We start from the raw sequence: 6,809 nt of genomic DNA on the forward strand, positions 1-6,809 counted from the left end.
CCAGTCTGGCCTCATACTCAGAAATCCCCCTGCCTCTGCCTCCTGAGTGCTGGGATTAAAGGAGTGCGTCACCATGCCTGGCTTGCTTTTCATTTCTGATTTTGTTAATTTGGATATTGTCTCTATGCCTTTAAGTTAATTTGGCTAAGTGTTTGTCTATCTTGCTGATTTTCTCAAAGAACCACCTCTTGTGTACCTTGGTTCTTTGTAGTGTTTTCTTTGTTTTTAACTGATTAATTTAAGTCCTGAGTTACATCATTTCCTCCCTTCTATTCCACTTTGGTGTGTTTACTTCTTTGTATCCCATAAATTTGGATATGTTGTGTCTTTGTTTTCATTGATTTCTAGAAAGTATTTAATGTCTTTATTTCTTGCCTGACCCAGTGATCACTGAATAAAGAGTTGTTCAGTTTCCATGAGTAAGTAGGCTTCCTGTTGCTTCTTTTGCTGTTGAAATCCAACTTTAATTCTGGAATAATGGTACTTTATGGAGGTGACCCTATCTGAGACTCCTAACAATGTAGAATATGGAGGCTGAAGTGGCAACCTCTTTTAGACATTCTGGACTCCCAGTGGAAGAATAAGGACACCAACTCATTCACAAAACCTTTGACTCAAAACTGTGAAATATGCAGGGACAAAGTGAAAGGCCAACCAATGACTGACCCAAATTGAGTAAGAACCAATGGATAAGAACCAATCCCTGGTACTATTAATGATACTCTGTTATGATTGCAGACAGTATCTTAGCATAAATGCAAACAGATGCACAGACCAACAGCCAAACATTAGATGGAGCTTGGGGAGTCTGTGGAAGAGTTGGGGAAGGATAGAGGGATCCAATGAGTATAGCGATTCTACAGGTAGACAAACAGAGTCAACTAACCTGGATGCTTAGGGGTTCCCAGAGACAGAACCACCAATAAAAGAACACACATGGGCTGGATGTAGGTCCTCCACACATATGTAGCAGATGTGCATCCTGGGTTTCATGTGGGTTCCCCAACAAATGGAGCATGGGCTGTCCCTGAATCTGTTGCCTGCCACTTTTTGCCAGGGTGGCATGATACCCAGGGGGAACTTCCCCTTTTTCAGAGGAGAAGGAAGCAGGGAAATGAGAGGACAAGCTGTATGGACTGGGAGTAGAAGGGGAGACTGATATTGAGATGTAAAATGAAAAAAATAAATTAATTAATAAAATGTGCTATTTTGAAAATTAAAAAAAAAAAAAACCCACAAAACAACCAAGACTTAATTGTACTGCCCAGTAAAAATACCATTTTAAACTAAAAGAAATAGAGTGGTTAAAAATAACTTTAACATAGTACAATCTCACTACATTCCTATTAGTATGGCAATGCACATGCTTTGGGAGGCGATTATTAATCAGTTCCTGTATATTTCTGAAGAATATACTAAAGTTGTAGAACTACTTTAGAAAATTGCTCAGAGGCTTACAAAGGAAATGCACACATGCACACACACACACACACACACACACACACGCACCATAACTATCCTAGTTAGCATTTCCATTGCTGTAAAAAGACACCATGACCAAAGCAACTCTTATAAAGGCCAACATTTAATTGAGGCTGGCTTACAGGTTCAGAGGTTCAGTCCATTATCATCAATTAAAGAGCATGGCAGCATCCAGGCAGGCATGGCCTGGGATGAGGTGAGAGTTCTATATCTTGATACAAAGGTCTCCAGAAGACACACTTCTAGGCAGCTAGGATGAGGCCCACACATCTATTCCAACAAGGCCACAACTTCTAATAGTGCTACTCCATATACAAACCATAACAACCTTGGAGGCATTCTCTAAAAAAGCTTTATTTATAACATCATTAATTAGTAATGATAAAACACACCATAGTATCTTCACATCACAGAGTACTACTCAAAATACTACAAGGAAATATGTGAGCATACAGCAACATGATGTCTTGTTATGGTATATGAAATAAGCCAGACTCAAAAAGTTACATTAATTTCATATGTCCAAAATTCTACAGGAGTTAATGCAATCATGGCAGAAGACAGAGCAGTGACTGCAGGATTAGAATGGTGACAGACAGGATCAGCAAACCAGCATCAAACATGCTTCTGCACTGATGGAGACAGTGGTGTTGGCTAGTTAGCTATGCATTTGCCAGTCATTATGAAAGAGTGTACTCAATATAATGCATATACTATAATTCATACAAGTTAGATGTCTAAAACAGTTAAATAAATGAATACAAATTAATATTTCATGCTCAATCATTAAAAGCCTGGAGTGATATTAATATCAAACAAATTAATCTCAGAACAAAATTTTCAAATATTTTAAAGTCAATAATATTAATATTTTAGATATATGGATTAAATAAACTATCATTAAACTATACTTGATATTTTTCCCTTCTATTAGCAAAGGTGTTGGAAAATTTAAGATGATATATGTGGCTTATCTTAAATCACCATGAGATAATTTTGGAAGAATATTTCCAGAAATAGATTTTCTAATGGAGGTATAATAAAAGTCAGGAAAGAATGATCCTTTCAGCAGATGGTATATGGAAAACTAAATGACTATAGAGGAAAAACAAGAATTTATGCCCCTATCTTACACAATGCACCCAAACTAAATCAATACAACTACATAATTATAAAACACATAGAAGAAAATTTAAGCGAAAATCCTTGAAACATGTTATATTTATCTTAGGAATGACACAAAAAGCATATGAAACAAAGAAGTTTATCAAGTTGGCTTTTATCAGTATTTAGAATTTCTGCTACTCATGGATGAAAATATTTGAATCATGTATTAATACAAAGACCTTGAATTAAGGATATGAAAAATAATCTTACTAATATAACACAATAATACAACTTAAAAATGGGCAGAAGATTTGAAAAAACACTGAGCTTACATGGTAGAAAACCAAGTGGTGATTGAAAAGATGTTCAATGGGCTTAGCTGTTACATAAAAGCAAAAGCTCAGAAGGTATAATTACACATGTGCTGAAGACCCAAATTAGAGTAAAATTACCAAGTTTGCCTGACTTCAAATAAAGGTCCTCTCATATTACTGCAGGAATAAGAACACCTTAAACAATAATTCAACAAAGTTCAGCCCAGCCATATGTCTACCATATGACCTAAAGTTTACTTATTCACCTCAAGTGAATGAAAGTATATGTTTATGTAAAGACTTGTTCATGAAGTGTCCTCTTACTTTGTCCTCCATAGATGAGACACATAACAATGTTGATACCAGCTGGCAGGTGAAAGGATAAGCAATCTGGTGTGTATTTGTAAAGCAAACATAATACTCAATGATAAGTGAAAATGTATGAAAAAATATAACGAAAGAAGTTAGCTTTACAACAGTTCCAGTAGATACTACATAATTACACTTAGAGGAAACTCTAGAAAATTCTGATCAGTATCAGTGTGTGGTAGGATTGTCAGCTAATAAGTAAACATTACAGGAAACCAATCACTGGGCGAGTAGGCAGGACTCCGGGGTCTGGAAAAGGAAGAGGGAGGCAGGAGAAAGGAACACTCCATTTTGGATGTCAGAGAGCATGGAGGCACAATGTAGGCAGCAAGACATTGTCAGTTCATGTGATGGATCTACCACCAGATAATTTTTAACATAGATTAGTTTATAAAATAGGATGCTAGGTTCTGCACCCAGTGATTGTGTTACCTGTTGATTCTAAATTAAAATTGTGTGTTGTCTTCCTTTACATGGCAACTCAACTGGGTTCCAGTGAGAAAGGAATGGCAGCAGAGCATGGTGTGCAGGAGGGCACCCCAGCCAGCCACAGGAATTTGGAAGAGCACGTCAGGAATGACAACAGCTCACCATGGAACTTAGTGAGCCTGGTGAAGAGAGCACTTTTGGAAGTATGGAGAGATACAGCCAGCATGAGTGAGACAGGCTCTGGCTAGAATGGAAAGAATTAAGTCTGTCTGTCCACCAGACTGGAAACAGACCAAGACCACCAGCCGGTGCCTAGCGAGCTATAGCATGGTATTTTTTTAAATTAGATATTTTCTTCATTTACATTTCAAATGCTATCCTGAAAGTCCCCTATACCCCCCCCCCGGCCCTGCTCTCCATCCCAACCACTCCCACTTCCTGGCCCTGTCATTCCTATACTGGGACATATAATCTTCATAAGACCAAGGGCCTCTCCTCCCAATGATAGCCAACTAGGCCATCTTCTACTACATATGCAGCTAGAAACATGAGCTCTGTGGGTACTGGTTAATTCATATTGTTGTTCCACCTATAGGGTTGCAGACCCCTTCAGCTCCTTGGGTACTTTCTCTAGCTTCTTTATTAGGGGCCTTGTATTCCATCCAATAGATGACTGTGAGCATCCACTTCTGTATTTGCCAGGCACTGGCATAGCCTTACAAGAGGTAGTTATATGAGGGTCCTGTCAGCAAAATCTTTCTGACATATGTAATTGTGTCTGGGTTTAGTTGCTATTGATGGGATGGATCCCTGGGTGGGGCAGTCTCTGGATGGTCCTTCCTTCTGTCTCAGCTCCAAACTTTGTCTCAGTAACTCCCTCCATGGGTATTCTAACTTGAAATAAGAACACATGCGCCACTAAGTTCATAGCATCCTTATTTATAATAGCCAGAAGCTGGAATGAACCCAGATGTCCCTCAACAGAGGAATGGATACAGAAGATGTGGTACATTTACACAATGGAGTACTACTCAGCTATTAAAAACAATAAATTTATGAAATTCTTAGGCAAATGGATGGATCTGGAGGATATCATCCTGAGTGGGGTAACCCAAATCACAAAAGAACTCATATGATATGTACTCACTGATAAATGGACATTAGCCCAGAAACTTAGAATACCCAAGATACAATTTGCAAACACATGAAACTCAAGAAGAAGGAAGACCAAAGTGTGGATACTTCGTTCCTCCTTAGAAAGGGGAACAAAATACCCATGGAGGGAGTTACAGAGACAAAGTTTGGAGTAGGATGCTTTTAAATATCTCACACATCCATGTTCAAAAATTAGTTCTCACAATTTCAGGGAATTTATAATTGTCAGAAAAGCACAGGAAAATTTGAGAAAGATTATAGAAATACTTTCCTTCTTGATTTTCATGATGGTATGTGTTAATATATAAGTTTGTCAATACTAATGTTTTAATTTTTATTGACCATCTCCTATGGTTAAGTTCAAATGGCCAGTACTTTAGAATGTAACTGTACTTGGACAAAGGGCCATTCCAAGTGTAATTACTTAAGAGGGTGAATAGATTCAATCTGATCTCTAATCCAACTAGTCTATTATCCTTAGTGAAAGGGGAAATCTGGGGAGCTAAATCTGTGCCACAGCATTCCATACCCAAATACTGCCCAGGCTACTATATCTAGCAAAGCTCTCAATTACCATAGATGATGAAACCAAGATATTCCACGACAAAACCAAATTTACACAATATCTTTCCACAAATCCAACCCTACGAAGGATAATAGACTGAAAACTCCAACACAAGGAGGGAAACTACACCTTAGAAAAAGCAAGCAAGTAATCTTTCAACAAATCCAAAAGAAGATAGCCACGCAAACATAATTCCACCTCTAACAACAAAAATAACAGGAAGTAACAATCACTTTTCATCAACTCTTTACATAAATGGAATCAATTCCCCAGGAAAAAAAAAAAAACATAGAGTAACAGATTCGATAAGTAAACAGGACCCAGCATTTGCTGCATACAGGAAATGTACCTCAGTGTCAAAGACAGACATTACTTCAGAGTAAAGGGCTGGAAAAAAGTTTTCCAAGCAAATGGTCCCAAGAAACAGGGTGGAGTAGCCATTCTAATATTGAATAAAATCAACTTTCAACTAAAATTTATCAAAAAAGATAAAGAAGGACACTTCATACTCATGGAAGGAAAAATCTACTAAGTAGAACTCTCAGTTCTGAAGATCTACGCTCCAAACACAAGGGCACCACACTCATACAAGAAACTTTACTGAAGTTCAAAGCGCATGTTGCACCTCACATAATAATAGTGGGAGATTTCAACTCCCCACTCTTGTCAATGGACAGATCTTAACAGAAATTAAACAGAGACCCAGTAAAACTAACAGAAATGATGGTCCAAATGGATTTAACAGATATCTGTAGAACATTTCATCCTATAGCAACAACAAAAATATATCTTCTTCTAAGCACCTCATGGTACCTTCTCAAAAATTTACCATATATTTGTTCACAAAACAACCCTCAACAAGTATAAAAAGATTGAAATAATCTCATGCATTTAATCAGATCACCACAGACTAAGGTTGGTCTTCAATAGCAACAAAACAACAGAAAGCCCACATACACATGGAAGATGAACAATACCCCACTCAACGATAAATTAGTCAAGGAAGAAATAAAGAAATTAAAGACTTTAGAATTTAATGAAAATGAAGGCACAACATACCCAAACTTATGGGACAGAATGAAAGCAGTGGTAGGAGGAAGATTCAAAAAGGAACTGGAGAGAGCACACACTAGCAGCTTAACAGCACACCTGAAAGCTCTAGAATTAGAGGAAGAAAACAGACCCAAGAGGAGTAGAAGGCAGGAAAAAAATCCAACTCAGCGCTGAAATCAACCAAGTACAAACAAACAGAACCAACAAAACCAGAAGCTGGCTCTTTAAGAAAATCTGTCTTTCTTTCCTTCTACCTTCCTTCCTTCCTTCCTTCCTTCCTTCCTTCCTTCCTTCCTTCCTTCCTTCCTTCCTTCCTCCCTTCCTCCCTTCCTCCC

Source organism: Mus pahari, chromosome 22, assembly GCF_900095145.1.
Source record: "Mus pahari chromosome 22, PAHARI_EIJ_v1.1, whole genome shotgun sequence".
Classification (NCBI taxonomy): domain Eukaryota; kingdom Metazoa; phylum Chordata; class Mammalia; order Rodentia; family Muridae; genus Mus; species Mus pahari.